Here is a 20,132-nt window from a genome sequence, read left to right on the forward strand (position 1 = left end):
GGAGTTCAACCAACCTACTATTAACTGTGTGTTTAATAACAATTTCTTGAATTGATTCATGCTTTAAAAAGTTCACAAATTGATATTTACATCTAAATTCAATAAACAAGGAAAAGATTCAGAATAATTAAATATATATTTGATCATAAAAAGTTCTCTTAGCCTAGCAGATTAGCACACCAAAATTTATATTTGAAATTTATCTCCAAATAGACAATTTATTTTACATAAATTATTGACTTCGTTAAAATGGGTCAATGTTATCATTTTCTACCCTAAAAGTAGAATAGTCTAGGAAATGTAAACTCAGAGTTCTCTGCAAGACTTGTGCCATTTTCTCTAATTCTCAAGATAGATTACTAGAAGTACTTCCAAATAAAAAAAAAATAAAAGCAATTTGTATAATTCAATAAATGTTCAGTAACACTTTATCCTAGAAACTTTTCCTAATCCTTGGCTTTCAGCTTTTTGACTCATTCCAAACTTAACATTTTATTCTTAAAATAAGTATTTTATTTAAAATATTTACACATTTACAATTGAGCACTTAAGAGTGTTTAAATATAACAAAGAATGGATGGTTTGTCCTTCTCTGGTTCCTTTGTCTCTCATCTGACCCACTATTTCAAAGTTTTTGCTTGTTTTTGTTTGATTTTGGTTTTTTTTAAAGCCACCTTTTATATAAAATATTCTTTTCTATTACAGTCACACTCTTCCTAGTCTATTCTGCCAATTCACATTTCAATTGGCATAATTCTGGCATAATAATTGGCATAATACTTGGCATAATAATTGTAATATTGGAATTATTCTGACATAAATACAAATTGGTTTTATAAGAATTTTCACATCAAATATACTAATGAGCAAAAACCATCACAATATTCTAAAGTAATTATCCTCCAATTAAAATTAATTAATTAAAAAAATTTTTTTAAAAAGGAAGACAATCAAACTTTTTTTTTGGTTTAATTTTATAGCTAAGGCAGGTGTTAGATGGATTTGGAACCAGGTATCTATTCCAAATGGGAGATTTTTCTCTTTTTTCACCATTTATTTGTCTGTATCCTAAAAGGAAATTTAAGTTGAGTACATTCATCATCCAAATTGATGTCAGGCTTAGGTTGTTAGGAAAATATCTGGCTGCAGTTAAGATTCAGCTGATTCTGTAAATCTAATGAAAACTTTCATGTCATACCAAAGTACATCACACCAACCTTTAAAATTATACCACATACAAGAGTAAGAAAATCAGAATTGCTTCTGTCAGGATCAACATAATGAAATAAAAATTTCTTGAAAGGGAGAATGATCTATAACAAAAGGAAGAGGCATTTGTTTTACATTCAAGAAACCTGTGTCCATTTACTTGGTCTTTTTTATACCATGCAAAAATGGTTTATTCTCTGACATTGTAACTAACTTACAACTGTATTTCAAAAGCAGAATTTTTCCAGAGTTGTTCAAATAAAAAAAATGTGTATTTTACTTTTTTAAGTTAAGGCACACTGACCTCAAAGCAACAAACCAACATTATTTAATAGCTTCTTTTTTTCAGAGAGAAAATATTAAGCATCTGGCCCCCTGCATGACATATTTGATTTATTGAGAGGAGTCAGTATTCTGTGGACCTTTCAACCAATCTGCCAGAGAAAAAATGAGCAATAATACTCATGTGCTAATAAGAGCTATGGTCTTACCAGTAGCCAAGTACAAATGTGAGAGCTGGACCATAAAGAAGGCTGAGCGCCGAAGAATTGATGCCTTTGAATTGTGGTGTTAGGGAAGACTCTGGAGAGTCCCTTGGACTGCAAGGAGATCCAGTCAGTCAATCCTAAAGGAAATCAACCCTGAATACTCACTGGAAGGACTGATGCTGAAGCTCCAATACTTTGGCCACCTGAAGCAAGCAGCCAACTCACTGGAAAAGATCCTGATGCTGGGAAAGATTGAAAGCAAATGGTGAAGAGGGCAGCAGAGGATGAGATGGTTGCATAGCATCACCGATTCAGTGGACATGAACTTGAGCAAACTCCAGGAGGTTTTGTGAAGGACAGAAAGGCCTGTCATGGTAAGTCCATGGAGGTCTTGGAGAGTTGGACACGACTTAACGACTGAACGACAACCAAAGTAAGAGCTAGAGGCAGTGAAAATGCAAAAGATGTGTAGAACACAGTGTCTTTTCTCCATGAACTTATTCTATCTCCACAGCAAAATGAACATTTAGGCTGCAGTTAGAGAATACTTGGGTATCAGATTATCACCACATACCTGTCTTTACCAGACACCAGGTAAGGGGCCCATGATCAGAGGGCAAGAAGAAGGTACAGTCCTAGACCAAACAGCTTAAGGCAGACCCAGGTGTACACAATGTCCCCATATCAGTCAGAGGCAAAAGATAACATCAGTTAGAAGAGCTGACTGGCCACACAGCACTGCCTTCTTCAGTGTGTGGGACCTGCCATGGGATGCTGTAGACTTGAGCAGGGATGAAATTCTAACGGATAGAGTTGATACATCCATCAGGGGTAACCTGGTGTCCTGAGCGCTTCCTGTGTCAGACATAAGTGGGGCTCACTCAAAATCAACTTCGGCCCTATTCTAAGCCAGAGAAGGCAATGGCACCCCACTCCAGTACTATTGCCTGGAAAATCCCATGGATGGAGGACCCTGGTGGGCTGCAGTCCATGGGGTCGCTACCAGTCGTATAGGACTGAGCGACTTCACTTTCACTTTTCACTTTCACGCATTGGAGAAGGAAATGGCCACCCACTCCAGTGTTCTTGCCTGGAGAATCCCAGGGACGGGGGAGCCTGGTGGGCTGCCGTCTATCGGGTCGCACAGAGTCGGACACGACTGAAGCGACTTAGCAGCTATTCTCAGCAGCACAATCTCCTGTGATCACATGCTAGAGGATCCAGCTAATGGGACCAGGAAGACTCCAAAAACATGTGTCCTGGAGCTCCTTGAGTCTTCTGACGGATAATAAAAGAATGAGTCAGGGATAAAGAAGGGTCTGAGAGGACCTTGGGGAAAATGGAGACCAGGGAGAACATAGGTCTTGGTGTGTTCTGATTCTCCACCCATATTGCACTGCCTTCCATAGTTGATCTCCACCACTAAGGACCACTGCAAGGGTACTTTGACATGTTTTTAGAAATGCACTCCAAACAATGGGGACCCTGATGGAAGCCCTGCTTCCCTGGGTCTAGAAGCAGTATTGGCAGAAAAACATGGCTGGACCTAGTCTTGGATAGATAGTAAGGGTCCAGACAAGAAGAAGGACTTGACAGTAAGCAAAAGAGAAAGGTTGGGAGATAGCAACAGAGAGAGTCCAAGTGATAAGGAAGAAAACAAGTTACACGTAGAAGCAGGGAACAAACTAGCCAGTGACTGCTTGGGTGAGCTGAAGAACTATGGTGCACACCTTGGGCTGGCTATTTGTTTTTGGTACTAACTTCCATTTAATATGCCTTAATATACTTTGAAATCTGGAGCTAAAAATCACATTGCTCAGACTCCAGTAGACCTAGGATTCTGAACAAGGAATAGGTATCCCTGCCTCAATCTGGACAATTATTTATGGAGAGGGAGATGGATGGTAAGCATCCAGCATCGGAGTGTGAACTATGGGACGGAGTTGAAGCAGCTTCTTACTTGGGCAGGGAGCTTCCCAGTATTCACAGAGGCTGTGTAGTTCTGAAACCCATAGTTATAGAAGGGCTTAGTCAGTTGTGTCCGATTCTGTGACCCCATGGACTGTAACCCATCAGGCTCCTCTGTCCATGGGGATTCTCCAGACAAGAATACTAGAGTGGATTGTCATGCCCTCTTCCAGGGGATCTTCCCAACCCACAGATCAAACCCAGGTCTCCCACACTGCAGGCAGATTCTTTATCCTCTGAGCCACTGGGGAAGCCCAATTATAGAAGGGTTTCTTTCATTTGACATGCAATCTCTTTATGTCCCCCTTTTCAGTTTATTTTGAGATACAATCTACAGACAATAAAGCTTTCTAATTTTAAAATGTACAATTTGTGAATTTCAGCAAATGTATACAGTTATGCAAATACCACCATAGTCAAGATATAGAACATTTTCATCACCCACTAAAATACAACTTTTGCCCCTTTGCAGTCAATCTCCAACCCCCACTCCAGCTCAAGTGATCTGCTTTTTGGTATCACAGTATGTTTTTTTCTTTCCTGAATGTCATATAAATGAAATTAAACAGCATGTAAGTTTTGAAGCATGACTTATTTCACTTAGACTAATGCTTTTGAGATTTATCTATGCTATTGCAGGCATCAGTGGTGTTTTCTATTGCTGAGTATTACAGATCACAATCTGTTGATCCATTAATAAGCTGAGAGATATTTGAGTTCTTCGCAGTTTGTTTCTAAGAGTAAAATGACTGGGCACTAAGTCACTTCAGTTGTGTCCAACTCTTTGCTCCCCTATAGATCATAGCCCTCCAGGCTTCTCTGTCGATGGGATTCTTCATGCAAGAATACTGGAGTGGGTTGCCATGTGCTCCTCCAGGGGAATCTTCCTGACCCAGGCATCGAACCTGATTCTCTTATGTCTCCTGCATTGGCAGGCGGGTTCTTAACCACTAGCACCACCCAGAAAACCCTTATAATGACCATGACAATGAACAAGACTTTCTGTGGATTACTGAATATGACAAGCTCATGTTTAACATTTTGAGAAAGTGCGAAAACTGTTTTCCAAAGATGCTGTAGTATTTTTCACTTCTACCAACATTTTAGGAGTTCCTTCTGCTCCACGTTCTTGCAACATTGGTATTGTGAGTCTTTTTAATTTTGGCTACTCTATTGTGTATGTAGTTTTGGTTCATTAAGCTCGGCACCATGGATATTTGAGACCAGATAATTTTTTCTTCTGTTTGCTGTGGGATATTCAGAAACATGCCTGTCCTCTGCCCACTAGATGCCAGTAACAGCCATCTAGTTTTGACACCAAAACTGTCTCCAAACTTCGCCAGATATCCCCGGGGGCAAGTGACCACCTTTTCACTGAGAACCACTGATGTAGTGGTTTCATAGGAGTCAGCTCTTCACATCAGGTGGCCACAGTTCAGCTTCAGCTTCAGCAATGAACACCCAGGACTGATCTCCTTTAGGATGGGCTGATTGGAGCTCCTTGCAGTCCAAGGGACTCTCAAGCATCTCCAACACCATAGTTCAAAAGCATCAATTCTTCAGTGCTCAGCTTTCTTCACAGTCCAACTCTCACATCCATACATGACCACTGGAAAAACCATAGCCTTGACTAGATGGACCTTTGTTGGCAAAGTAATGTCTCTGCTTTTTAATATGCTGTCTAGGTTGGTCATAACTTTCCTTCCAAGGAGTAAGCATCTTTTAATTTCATGGCTGCAATCACCATCTGCAGTGATTTTAGAGCCCCCCAAAAATAAAGTCTGACACTGTTTCCACTGTTTCCCCATCTATTTCCCATGAAGTGATGGGACCAGATGCCATGATCTTAGTTTTCTGAATGTTGAGCTTTAAGCCAACTTTTTCACTCTCTTCTTTCACTTTCATCAAGAGACTCTTTAGTTCTTCACTTTCTGCCATAAGGGTGGTGTCATTTGCACATCTGAGGTTATTTATATTTCTCCCGGCAATCTTGATTCCAGCTTGTGCTTCTTCCAGCCCAGTGTTTCTCATGATGTACTCTGCATATAAATTAAATAAGCAGGGTGACAATATACAGCCTTGACATACTCCTTTCCCCGATTAGGAACCAGTCTGTTGTTCCATGTCCAGTTCTAACTGTTGCTTCCTGATCTGTATACAGGTTTCTCAAGAGGCAGGTCAGGTGGTCTGATATGCCCATCTCTTGAAGAATTTTCCACAGTTTATTGTGATCCACGTGGTCAAACGATTTGGCATAGTCAATAAAGCAGAAATAGATGTTTTTCTGGAACTCTCTTGCTTTTTCAATGATCTAGCAGATGTTGGCAATTTGATCTGTGGTTCCTCTGCCTTTTCTAAAACCAGCTTGAACATTCTTATCCCTTTTTAAGCTGCACATAGAGTATCTTTTTCTCCGGTTTTTAAAATTTTTCTTCTTGTCACTTATTTTCTACAATTGGTATATTTTCCACAACTTTTGGTGTATTGCTCGCTTGGTGCATTTTTTTAATGTGTCTTCTACTTTAAGTTCACTGAGCCTCTTACTACTGCAGGCTTATAGAGTTCACTAAGTTTAGAAAATTTTACAACTCTATTTTTTCAATTATTTTTTTCTGAATTCCCTCTTTACTATCACCTCTGGATCCTCCCTCCCTCTCCTCCTCTCTTTTGAGGACTCCAGTTACACATACATTAGCTCACCGGACTTCTATTAAGGTTTTTTTGGATACCTTCTGTTACTATGTCTTCAAGTTCACTGGCATTTTTTCTTCTTCTGCAATGTCTAATTTTCCCCTAATCCTATCAAATTTATTTTGTCTTTTCAGTATTATATTTTTTTTCTCTAAAATTTCATTTGGATTATTTTCATACATCCCAAGTCCTTACTTTACCATGTACATTTTAGAGCATGTTTGAAAGATATTTACTGACTGTTTTATAAACTAGTCCCATCATCTTTGTCACTCTGAGTCTGTTATCATTAGCTGATATTTTCTCCTGGCTGGGATCATATGTTCCTATTTCTTTGTATATCTAGCATATAGATTAGAGCTGGGAACCTCTCTGGTGGCTCAGCAATATAGAATCCACCTGCCAATGCAGAAGACATGGTTTGATCCCCAGGAAGGTCCACTGGAAAAGGAAATGGTAACCCACTCCAGTATTCTTGCTTGGGAAATCCCATGGACAGAGAAGCCTGGTGGGCTAGAGTCCACAGGGTCCCAAAAGGGTTGAATACAACTTACTGATTAAACAACATTGTAGATTTTAGATTTTGGGATGCTGGATATTTTTGTATTGCTTTAAAGAATATAGCACTTTGTGCTGAAATGTAATTAAGTTACAAGAAATCAGATAGATCCTTCTGACATTTGTTTTCAAGCTATGCTTGGGCAGATTCAGAGTGCTGACTCTGCCCAATAACCCAGATATTATGAGATCTATGGTCCAACTGAAGGGAACATGAACTACTTTCATCCCTTGTGTGAGTTCTGGGAACTCTTCCTCTGACACTTTAATAAATTCCTTATTTGTCAATTCAGCCAGGGCAGGTTCCAGAAAATTCTAACTTAAAGCAAATAATGGTCACTGGGATTATGTAATTAGGAGTAAATAAGTTATAAAAGACATTAAAAGTCTAGCCAAGTAGCCAAGTTACAACTTAGTGCAAGAGTAAAGATGGAATATGAATTTGAGCAAACTCCAGGAGACATTGAAGGACAGGAAAGCCTGGTGTGCTACAGTCCCTGGGGTTGCAAAGAGTCAGACACAAATGAGTGATTTGAACAACAACAGAAACAAAAATGGAACTATTATTGATTTTTGAAAAGGTAACTGATAAATACAAAGGAATAAAGTCTGGGGTGAACTAATTTATGTTGTACCTTCAAGAGAAGAGTCTTGAAATAGAGAGACCAGGGGGGCAATTAAGTAATACAGTGTTTCCCAACAGTGATGAGTGTGGAACAGCAGAGAGAAAATGGTTAATATGAGCAACATTTGGAAGGACGATATTATCTGAAAGGAAAGGCCTGGTAACAAAATGGATATAATGATGTTAGGAATGGAAAGGGAAAAGTCAAAGCTGACTCCAAGATTTCTAACCAGGGTGATACTAAAAGAAATGGGCAAGGAAAAACAGCTTTCAAGAGGAGCAGATGAGCAAGTTTTGGACTTGTATTTTGTGATGAAAGTGGCATATCCAAGTAACCACGTCCTGGAGGCTATTGAAAGACAACATACTATTTTATAGATCATATATCCAGGCAGAAGACCTAAGTCTGGACAAAAAATGCCATGGTCAATATGGATGAGTTTAGTCACTTTTCAAATGTATTACTCTTCAAAATTCTATCCTCATGTCAATCTTACTTTGGTAAAAGAAAAACTAAATAATAATATTTTCTCTGTTTTAGATTTTGAATGCTTTTTGGTTTCTAGATTTGAAAAGGAATTAGAAATATCATAATAATGCAAGGAAAGCTATTCTTCTGTGTAATTACTTACACAAGTATTGGAAGCCTTGCATAAAATGTTGTGTTTGAGGGAACTCCAGCCCATATTCTTTACCAGAATTTTGGCTAACCTTCAGATAAACAAGCCTTCAAATTGTTCAATAGTCACCACCAGCAGTTGCCAGGCTAATTCTTTCATTTCCTTTCCATGGCACATTTCCCAAAGAATCTGAGCCTTTTGTGCTTTGAGGAAAGATTTCATACAGCATAAATAGGCTCTAGAAACACAATGGATGGGTTTTTTGCTCATTTTGTGGTACAGGCAACTTCCAGAACACAGCATACAATTTTCTGTTCTGTACAATTTCCTAGGGTAGCAATTCATTCACCACTATTGGTCTAAATTAATTGTTAGACAAAAACATAAATTACAACATTCCAGGGGACCTTAGAAATCACCAACTCCAGATGCTTTATGTATAGATGCAGAAATTGTCAGTAAGAAATGGTACACTTTCCTGTCCAGATTACTGATGCAGTTAGAACTAGAATTTAAAAAGATGTCTGCTCAGGGCTACATGTTATACTGTTAGCTCTGCTCTTTGCAAATACTTTTGAAGTCTCTCTTACGATGGGAAGATGCCAATCAAGCATGATTTCTTCAATCTAGTCACCTTAAATATCAGTACCTTGTGTTGCCCTAGTTTTCTGTTACGTTCATAAGCAGCTAGGTAATACCAGGTTATCTCCAGAGGGCCTACAATGACTCAGCTGATTTCACAACACATCTAAAACCACTGTTTTGCCTGTATCTCTTTTGTTACTACATGCCTTGACTCTAATTATGAGATAAATTTCTAGTTTCCATAGCTATGAATAACAAAGTCAGTTTTATCCCCACTTTAAAATGATGGGGAAAGCTAACAAATTATAGAATTTGATTTATGACTAATCATATCTAGCATATTCTTGTAGACCTCAATTTACCAATGATTTATTTTCCAAAAGTTTGCCGACTATTAGAAACATTTACTGCATTTTCCCAACAATGTTATGTATCAAAGTCAGATCTATTCAATATTATTACTTTGGTAGTGTGTTTGTTTGGAGAAGGCAATGGCAACCCACTCCAGTGTTCTTGCCTGGAGAATCCCAGGGACAGAGGAACTTGGTGGGCTGCCGTCTATGAGGTCGCACAGAGTCAGACAAGATTGAAGTGACTTAGCAGCAGCAGCAGCAGCAGTGTATTTGTCTGTGCATGTCTGTAAACCTTTAATGGCAAACCAATAACTACCTTTTATTTACAGTAGTGGTTTATGTAAAAAAAAAAAAACACTTTTTATAAGTCCTAATATTTATATATAACATCTAACATAGTATGGGCTTCCCTGCTGGGTCAGTACTAAGGAAACTGCCTACCAATGCAGGAGACACAGGTTCAATCCCTGGGCTAGGCAGATCCTCTGCAGAAAGAAATGGCAGCCCACTCCAGTATTCTTACCTCAGAAATCCCTTGGACAGAGGAGACTGGCGGGCTGCAGTCTATGGGGTTGCAAAATAGTCAGACACAACTTAGCAACTAAACAGCAACAAGATTACTTTGCTGACTAAGGTCTGTCTAGTCAAAGCTATGGTTTTTCCAGTAGTCATCTACAGATATGAGAGTTGGACCATAAAGAAAGCTGAGCACTGAAGAATTGATGCTTTTGAACTGTTGTGTTGGAGAAGACTCTTGAGAGTCCCTTGGACTGCAAGGACATCCAACCAACCCATCCTAAATGAAATCAGTTTTGAATAGTTATTGGAAGAACTGACATTGAAGCTGAAACTCCAATACTTTGGCCACCTGATGCAAAGAACTGACTCACTGGAAAAGACCCTGATGCTGGGAAAGACTGAAGGCAGGAGGAGAAGGGGACAACAGAGGATAAGATGGCTGGATGGCATCACCGACTTGATGGACATGAGTTTGAGCAAGCTCTGGGAGTTGGTGATAGACAGAGAAGCCTGGTGTGCTGCAGCATATGGGGTCACAAAGAATCGGACACAACTAAGCCACTGAACTGAACAATAAGATAATATTCAATAGCATAGTTTTCCCCACACTAAAGGTAAACTATTTCCTACCCTGCTCAGGCACAGGCTTCACAATTATAGTACCACGAGAGGAAGAGAATGGGGAGGAAGGGAAGAGAGGCTGATGGAACCTTACAGGCAGTGTTTGGGTTGCTTCAACAGCAACTGCTAAGTCAGGGTAAGCTCTCGGTTCAGGGAACTGGTTTCTGAGCATGAAACTTCTATTTCCAGTGTCTGTCTGTAAGGAAGCTAAGTGGAAGTAAAAGATCTGTAGACTGTGATGATAGCTGAGTTGTCCGGCAGCAGCACAAGCCTCCCTGCCAATCAGGAGGGTAAAGGAAGATACACACAATAGCTTGTGTAACTGTTGGTTGTAAATTGTGTGGGCAAAAGCCAGGGAGGATTTGTAGTTTTCACAATCTGGCACTGAACCCAAAACCTTAAGGACTTGCATTTACTTTCTTCTTACTATTTCAGTATTTACTGAATTTACACATTTAGTTCTCAACTATTAGCTCCTAAAGCATGCTACAAGAAGCGAATTACAAAACAGAGTATTCCTACTTAGAATGGTTTCCAGATTCCACAGTTCAGGTTATAATCCAGCATATTATATCAGTATTTAGCCTCCATATGTTTTAAAAACTGTGTTGAATTACCATGCAACCCTCTAATTCAAGTTATTTGACAAATGTGGTACATGAAGTTCAAGAATTTAGCCTCTGGTCACAATCATGTCTAAGACAGAAGTGCAGTCATCTGCAGTTCTCAGCACATTATAATTCAAGTAGGCAGAATATTCTATTATATTTTGAGGCTATTGCAATGTTTTCCATCTTCAACTATTAGCATGAGATCCTCAGGTGAAGTTGAATTATCCATTACTTAAACTTAAGCAGCTCTCTCTTTTTCCAAGCTACATGAGAAACTATTTTCCCTCTGAGTCAAATCCATGACTCACAAATTCAATATGTTTGGATCATTTCATTCCTAGGTGGGCATAGTTTTCTATTGCTTTGGTCCAAGTTTATCTGGTTCATGTAGAATCAGGACATCAAGTTCATTGAAGGAAAAATTATTAAGTATCTATTAATTCCAGGCCAATGTTAGCTAAAACTATCGCAAAGATTGCCATCCAGATAAAATCAAGGGAGCTATAATTTTCTTATGTGAACCTAAGTCCCTCAGGTGTCAAATATAGGATGCCTCCCAGCTCATTTGCATAGGCGGGATTTGACATGCACCAGTATACGTAAACCTTCTAGGGATACCCCGTCTGGCTCCCCAGTGTCGGCCACACAAACACAACTTCTCTCTTTAAAGGATTATCTGACCTATTTGGTTTTTTTTAAGTTTTATAAAAATCTGGAGTTGCAAAACCTCCTCCATGAAAAATACTACTTTCATATGATGTACTTCCCCATCTCCAACCCTACCCCAGGATCATTCCCTGACGTTAACTACACTATATGTCCCCTTTCAAACTTAAAGATCAAGACCAATAATCCTGGGCAGAATCCCTTCCTGGAACATAAGTTCATAAGCAGAATGTGTCAGTATCTGTCAGACAAATATGGAGCTGGACTGCTAGTCCCTCACTCTGAATGTGACGCGTGTCTCTCTTGTATTAAATACACTCTGGATCCCACTGAAGATGAAGGTAGTATTTCCTAACTAAGCCAAACAGAGTCAATGCTAAGCCAGCCAATGGTGGTGGGTCATGTAGTATATGACACAGATTGTAGATTCGTGTACTTAACCTGCCTCCTGGACCACGGAAGAGGCCAATATCCATGACTTAAGTCATCACTCAGTGTCCTTAGGTCTCGAGAGAGTATGCCACATGGTTGACCTCTTAGTCTCTTAGCCCCTTCTCCTACTTTCCCTTCCTGTAATGCATCTTCTTTTTAGCTCCTTTCAATGCAATGTCTCTGACCTAACCTGCACTAAAATATGTGCCCTTTTACTACACAATATTGATGCCCCAGCCTGCAGTCACTTTTTGTTGCTTATTAATAATGTCCAGAAGTCCCTTGAAAGTCCATGACTTCTTTCTGTAACAGGAAGCAGGGAACCCTAGCCTTACTTTCTAGTGCTTTGGGGGGGTATACATGAGGAATTGGGAAAGGAAAGGTTGAGGTAAGGATGAGGACTTCTATTCTGGGCTGTGGCTGACTTTTCTTTTTTTTAAGCAACTTAAATTAAACCCAGTTTATCAATAAAATATTATTTTCCTATCAAGAGTTACTCAACCTAATCCTTATAAAACCCACAAATTCCTTCTGTGAACCTGACATTTTTTTTTTAATTGGAGTTTAGTTGCTTTAAAATGCTGTGTTAGTTTCTGCTATAGAGCAAAGTTAATCAACTGTTGTTATTGTTCAGTAGTTAAGTCATGTCTGGCTCTTTGCGACCCCATGGACTGCAGCAAGACAGTTTTCCCTGTCCTTCACTATTTCCCAGAGTTTGCTTAAATTCATGTCCATTGAGTCGGAGATGCCACCCAGCCATCTCATCCTCTCTTGTCCCCTTCTCCTCCTACCTTCAGTTTTTCCCAGCATCAGCATTTTTTCTAATGAGTCGGCTCTTCACATCAGGTGGCCAAAATATTGTCACTTCAGCCTCCAATAGTGGATTTCTGTCAATCCCAATCTCCCAGTTCATCCACATGCCTTCCTTGGCATCCGTATGTTTGTTCTCCAAGTCTGTGCCTCTACTTCTGCTTTGCAGGTAGGTTCATCTGTACTATTTTTCTAGATTCCACATATATGCATTAATATATGATATTTGTTTTTCTCTTTCTGGCATAACTTGACTTTTACCCTATTTCTCATGGATTAAATAACCATTTTCTCATTAATTTGCACACGTGTCTCTTTCCAGTCTAAATTTTCATGGCACCATTTCCCCCACATTAATTGACAAATCCAAGCACCAAACCCAATTCTCATACTCTTAATCCCCAGGTTTGAGGAGAGCAGTTTAGTTTATCCTCTGACACATCATTTATTATTTTATTTTCTAAATTGCTATCTATGAACCTGCTATACATTGGGCAGTATTAAGTGATTTTATCTTATTTTTTAATAAGATGGTTGCTTTACAATGCTGTATTAATTTCTGCTGTACAATAAAGCAAATCAACTCTCTATATATATAGTGAAAGTGAAAGTGTTAGTCACTCAATCATGTCCAGCTCTTTGCAACTCTATGGACTATAACCCGCCAGGCTCCTCTGTCCAGTGGAATTCTCCAGGCAAGAATACTGCAGTAGGTACCATTCCCTTCTCCAGGGGATCTTCCCAACCCAGGGATAAGACCCAGGTATCCTGCATTGCAGGCAGATCCTTTACTATCTTTTGGATTTCCAAACAAGAAATAATATACAGTTCCTTCCCTCAAGGAACACATCATCTAATAAAAAGTTAGACATAGACAATTATAAAACGATTTGGAAATAGAGTGATAGAAATATGCCCAAAGCATATCTAATTATAGAGGAAAATATAGAATGAATTCACTGGGCGGGGGGGAAGACAAGGCTTCATAGAGTAGATCCCCACAAAACTCATTTTTAAGGAATGCATAGGCGTTTCCATTCATGGAAGATGGGGAAATGGCATTTTGGCTGAGGGAAAGGCGTGAACAAGGTTGTAAAACTGAAAAACAACATGAAATAAGAAAGAGAACCTATTGGTAGTTCAAGGTTGCTACAGCATAAACCTCACACTGGGAGCAATAAGACATGAAGGGCCTTGCAGACCAAATTAAGAAGCTTGGAATTTATGCTATAGGTGATGGTGAGTCATTGAAAGGGATTTGCATCTGGAGGCAACATGGTTAAATCTTGAGTATGAGAACACCCTGCAGGCAATGTTGAAGATGGATTAAACAGATACAAGACAGGAGGGAAGGAGACAATAAACGCACTAAAGGGCTGGATTAGGGTGATGGTGGAGGGGGGCAGGGTGACAGGAGACCAGTGGGAGAAATATTCATGGAGGGAAACTGGCAAAACTGAGTGGAAACAGGCTGTGTGAGAGGGGAGTGCATGCATGTGAAGTCACTTCAGTCGTGTTCCACTCTCTGTGACCCCATGAACTGTAGCCCGCCAGACTCCTCTGTCCATGGGATTCTCCAGACAAGAATACTGGAGTGGGCTGCCATGCCGTCCTCCAGGGGATCTTCCAAACCCAGGGATCGAACCTGCGTCTCCTGAAGCTCCTGCATTGCAGGCAGATTATTTATTGCTGAGCCACCGTGTAAGTCCAGAGAGGGGAGAGTCAAGCACAATTCTAAATCTAAAACATGAATGTCTCAGTCAACAGAGGTACCAATTAATGTAAGAAGGAAAATCCAGGATAACAGAAGTTCAGGGGGAAGGTCAAGCACTCCGTATTGTATGTATTGCATTTAAAGTGCCACTAGAGGGGCTTCCCTGGTGGTCCAGAGGTTAAGAATCCACCTGCCAATGCAGGGACACTGGTTTGATCACTGGTCCAGGAACTAAGATCTCACATGCTGGGGGGCAACTAAGCCTGTTAGCCACAAACCACTGAGCCTGCCATACTAGAGCTTGTCCTCCACAACGGAGCCACTGCGATTGGAAGCCCTCACACCACAACTAGAGAAAGACCCCACACAGCAGTGAAAACCCAATGCAGTCAAAGGTAAATAAACAAACAAAAATGAAATAAAGTGCCAGTGGACTATCTAGTATTCAGTAGATAGTTATGTATTTCTGAATCTTTGAGATGTGTAAGCAGAGAAATGGATGTGGAATTTTAAAAATATAAGTAGTAACTAATACATCTTGAGCAAAGATGAGATTATCCAAGAAAGTCGTTCTTTATATTGTTGTTGTTGTCACTCAGTCATGTCTGACTCTTTGCCACCCCTTGGACTGCAGCACAACCGGCTTCCTGTTCTTCACTATTTCCCGGAGTTTGCTCAAACTCATGTCCATTGAGTCTGTGATGCCATCCAACTATCTCATCCTCTGTCGTCCCCTTCTCCTCCTGCCTTCAATTGTTCCCAGCATCGGGGTCTTTTCCAATGAGTCGGCACTTTGCATCTGGTGGCCAAAACGTTAGAGCTTCAGCTTCAGCATCAGTCCTTCTAGTGGATATACAGCATTGATTTCCTTTAGGATTGACTGGTTTGATCTCCTTGCTGCCCAAGTGACTCTCAAAAGTATTCTCCAGCACCACAGTTCAAAAGCATCAATTCTTTGGTGTTCAGCCTTCTTTATGGTTCAACTCTCACATCCATACATGACTACTGGAAAAACCATACTTTGGAGTAGACGGACTTTTGTCGGCAAAGTGATGTCTCTGCTTTTTAAAGACTCTGTCTAGATTTTAAAACTCAACATTCAAAAATCAAATATCATGGCATCCAGTCCCATCACTTCATGGGAAATAGATAGGTAAACAATGGAAACAGTGACAGACTTTATCTTCTTGGGCTCCAGAATCACTGCAGATAGTGACTGCAGCCATGAAATTAAAAGACACTTGCTCCTTGGAAGAAAGGCTATGACCAACCTAGACAGCATATTAAAAAGTAGAGACATTACTTTGTCAACAAAGATACATCTAGTCAAAACTATTATTTTTCCAGTAGTCATGTATGGATGTGAGAGTTGGACCATATAAAGAAAGCTGAGCACTGAAGAATTGATGCTTTTGAACTGTGGTGTTGGAGAAGACTCTTGAGAGTCCCTTGGACTGCAAGAAGATTCAACCAGTCCATCCTAAAGGAAATCAGTTTTGAATATTCATTGGAAGGACTGATGCTAAAGCTGAAACTCCAATACTTTGGCCACCTGATGCAAAGAACTGACTCACTGGAAAAGACCCTGATGCTGGGAAAGACTGAAGGCAGGAGGAGAAGGGGACGACAGAGGATGAGATAGTTGAATGGCTTCACCGACTTGATGGACATGAGTTTGAGCAAGCTCCGGGAGTTGGTGATGGACAGAGAAGTCTAGTGTGCTGCAGTCCATCGTCTTGCAAAGAGTCGGACATAAAGAGTCAGTGAGTGAACTGACTGATTAGATTTATCATGTCTTCTCTTCCAAGGAGCAAGCGTTTTTTAATTTCATGGCTGCAGTCATCATCTGCAGTGATTTTGGAGGCCAAGAAAATATGTCACTGTTTCCACTTATATATAGGTATAAATGGTTAAATCATTGGCCCCTGGTGATCAACTCAACCTCTGGCTCCTCCAGCTAGCATCTCTCCCCTCCCTGGAGGTCTGAGGGTGCAGCTGAACATTCTAATCCTGTAATCACGAGGATGGTTCCTCTGGCAACTAACCCCCATCCTGAAGCTATCTAGGCCCCCACTAAGAGTCTTCTCACTAGCATACACTCAGAGATGGTTGAAAAGGGCTTAAGATGCATAATAGAACACCCTCCACTCACCCCTACTACTCAAGAAACTACAAGGGTTTGGAAGACCAAACCGTATTTCTTATTATACCACAATATCACAGAAATCCATACTGAAATTTTTTAAGATAAAATTATATAAAGTTCAGAACTTGCTAATCTGGCTGGTAAGAGTGAGTTTGTGAGAGGGGAGAGATGAAACTGAATGCTTTGTAGATAATTATTAATGCTGGATAATGGGTACATGGGAATTTGTTACCTAATCACTCTACTTTTAGCTGTGTTTGAAACCTTTCACTAAACATTTTTTTAAAGGGCAAGAAGAGATGACTTGAGTCTCTCAATAAATATTCTAGGTAAAGGTTTTGTAAAACTTTACCCAATGAAGTGTCCTTTTCTACTCTTTTCTATACCATTCTGGATTTTCATTCTGGCTGTGGCCCAGCAAATTGATTTTGGAGTTCAAAAAAGAATCCCAGTATTTGCTGTTTAAAAACCACTGTTCTCTCTCAATGCTCTGCCTCCTAGTCTGCCTTTTTCATTGCTACTGCTAGTTGCAAAGTGAAAGTCGCTCAGTCGTGTCCAACTCTTTGCGACCCCAAGGCCTATACAGTCCATGGAATTCTCCAGGTCAGAATACTGGAGTGGGTAGCCTTTCCCTTCTTCTGGGGCTCTTCCCAACCCAGGGATTGAACTCAGGTCTCCCACACTGTGCAGGCAGATTCTTTACCAGCTAAGCCACAAGAGAAGCCCACGAATACTGGAGTGGGTAGCCTATCCCTTCTCCAGAGGATCTTTCCCATTCCTATATTGCAAACAAATACTTTACCAAGTGAGCTATCAGGGAAGCCACAGACCCAGTTTAAGTAAGAATCTGGCCCTCTGACTGCCTAGCCTAGGAGTTTGGACCCCGTAGGCTGACTTCAAACCATCGTTGTTATAACTAATACTGTAGAGAGTCTTTATGTACATATCTCTCTATGGTTCCTAGAGGTGGAATTGCTGGGTCAAGTGATATAAATTCTTACAAGGCTTATTTTGCACACTGCAAAATCACATTCCAAAACATAATAATTTGCACTCTCACAAGCTATCAGTGTGTGCGTGCTTGTCTCATGATACCCTCGCTAGTTGGTAGTATTATACACTTCTTAATTAGTCTCCATTTTAAAAGTCAAAAACATTTATTTTTTTGTTAGCAATGCTCATTTTAATTATTTGCTGACCATTGTTTTATTTTCTGTGATATATCTATCCTTGGTCTCACCCAACATTTTTTAAAAGGACTAGTGTATTTATTTATTAAATATTTACTTAATTAATTTATTTGTCTTATTTGACTGCACTGGGGCTTAGTTGTGGCTCTCATGATCTTTGTTGTGGCGTGTGAACTCTCAGCATGCAGTATCTAGTTCCCTGAGCAAGGATCAAACCTCAGGTATCCTGCATTGGGAGTGGGAATCTACCCACTAGACAACCAGGGAAGTTCCTGGTCTCTTCCAAATTTTAAAGTTAAGATCCTTGAGATTTTTTAAATTGCTTTGTAAGGGAGTATTATAATTTCAGGATATTTATGGCACACATTTTTCCATATTTACTGCCTCTATTTTTATGACTTCTCTTGACATAAAAATATTTTAAATTGTTATGAAGTTAATTTGGTCTATCTTTTCCTTTAGGATTCCTTCCATTGCTTTTAAGCTTAGGAAATCCCTCAGTATGTGCCAATCAAATAAACAGTAGCCTGCTTATCCTCCCCTTCATTTCCTCTGGAGGCTTTGTAACATTAAATGTGTATTCTCTCTTAATCTTCGTATTCTGTGTTTACTAAGCAAAATATTGCTCATCTACCTTTCTATGTTTTGTCATTATTATCAAGTTCAAATGCTTGCCAAAAGCATATCTTACCAGCTTCTCAAGGGTTAAACAACAGGTTTTTCAATGCAGTGTTTTACCCAACTATAATAATCTCTACCATTCAATTTTCAGTGGGGTGTCTGAGGCTCCGGTCATACTGACAAGAGAGTTATGCTTTGTACAAACAAAGAAAGTGCTGAGTATGTGATGTAGTTGAAGGAGGGTCAGTAAACAGCCTCCCCTCCCACTCTAAAATGTGTTCTCTTAAAAGTGACAGAGCATACACTCCCACAGTGTCAATCCATGACACTAGCAAATGAAAGAAGACAGAATTCTTCCATGCTAATATATAAGTATCTCATAATGTCCTGACCCAAAGCTCTTAGCAGGGCAGATGAAGACCAAAGGAGAAAGAAAGTAACAGTAGACCCAGGAGAGAAAGAGAAACTGATGCTGAAGATGAAAATCAATTTTAAGTTGACGGCAGTCTTGTGGTAGCAAAGGGAAAAGTTAAACACTTGTTGGAAATAACCAAGTGCCAGGTGCTGCAAGAAGCTCTGGGAGTAGTCAAATAAAGCCTGGTTCCTACCCTTATGAGCCTGCATGCATGCTCAGTCATGCCCGACGCTTTGCGATCCCATGGACTGCAGCCCACCAGGCTCCCCGTCCATGGAATTTTCCAGGCAAGAATACCCTGATGGGGCTCACAGGCTAATTGAGAAGGTGGTGGTTTGGTGGTTTAGTCACTAAGTCATGCCCGACTCTTTTGCAACCCCATGGACTGTAGCCTGTCAGGCTCCTCTGTCCACAGGATTTTTCAGGCAAGAATACTGGGGTGGGATGCCATCTCCTTCTCTAGGGGATCTTTCTGACCCAGGGATCGAACCTGTGTCTCTTGCATTGCAGGCAAAGTCTTTACTGCTGAGAGACAGACGAGTAAATCAATTGTTACAAGACAGAACTTTAGTGTTCCTAAAAGAAGAGTATTAGGATTTCCTGGGTGGTCCAGTGGCTAAGACTCCACGCTCCTGACGCAGGGGGCCTGGGTTCTATCCCTGAACAGGGAACTAGATCCTACGTGCCATATCAAAAAAGATCCTGCCTGCTACACCTAAGGATCCTGCATGCTGCAACAAAGACCCGGCATAGCCAAATAAATAAATATTTATAAGTAGAGTGTCTATTCAGCACAGAGACTGGAGGAGGGATTATGTGATAAGAGATTTGGAGAAAGAGTAGCACTTGAGAAGATGAGAAAAAGAAATGCAGAGAGGGCAATCCAGACAAAGAAAACAGCATGCCTGATGGTAGGGAGGCCCTGGCAGGGTACTAAATGGCATGTTGAAAGAAATGCATCGTGGAAAAAGCTTAAGAGAAATCTGGGGTCGGGGGTATGTGGGGTGGCCAAAGAGTCAGCTTCCAGGTTTTGGAGAGTTTGTGTGCGACACTCTAGAGTGTGGTTAGAAAGCCACGGGTATCAGAAAAGTATTTTTATCAGGGATGTCATATCTGATGTGCTATACTGAAAGATACCTGTGATTGCAAAGATGATAGGGGATACAGACAAAGCTGAGAGGCTGGTTATGAAGGAATTGTATTAATTCAGGTGAGAACTGATGTATGATACAGCCTTTGGAGAGAAGAGGATGGACGTGAGAGGTTAAGGAGATACACTCTATAAGACTT

The 20,132-nt window shown here is 40.3% G+C and overlaps 1 protein-coding gene across 1 annotated transcript in view; it reads left to right on the forward strand.

The window, feature by feature from the left end:
* Positions 1 to 20,132, forward strand: part of CFAP299 (cilia and flagella associated protein 299) — a 637,244-nt gene that overhangs the window by 575,655 nt on the left and 41,457 nt on the right. The window lies entirely within an intron of this gene.

The sequence above is a fragment of the Cervus canadensis genome, chromosome 26 (genome assembly GCF_019320065.1).
Source record: "Cervus canadensis isolate Bull #8, Minnesota chromosome 26, ASM1932006v1, whole genome shotgun sequence".
NCBI classification, from domain to species: domain Eukaryota; kingdom Metazoa; phylum Chordata; class Mammalia; order Artiodactyla; family Cervidae; genus Cervus; species Cervus canadensis.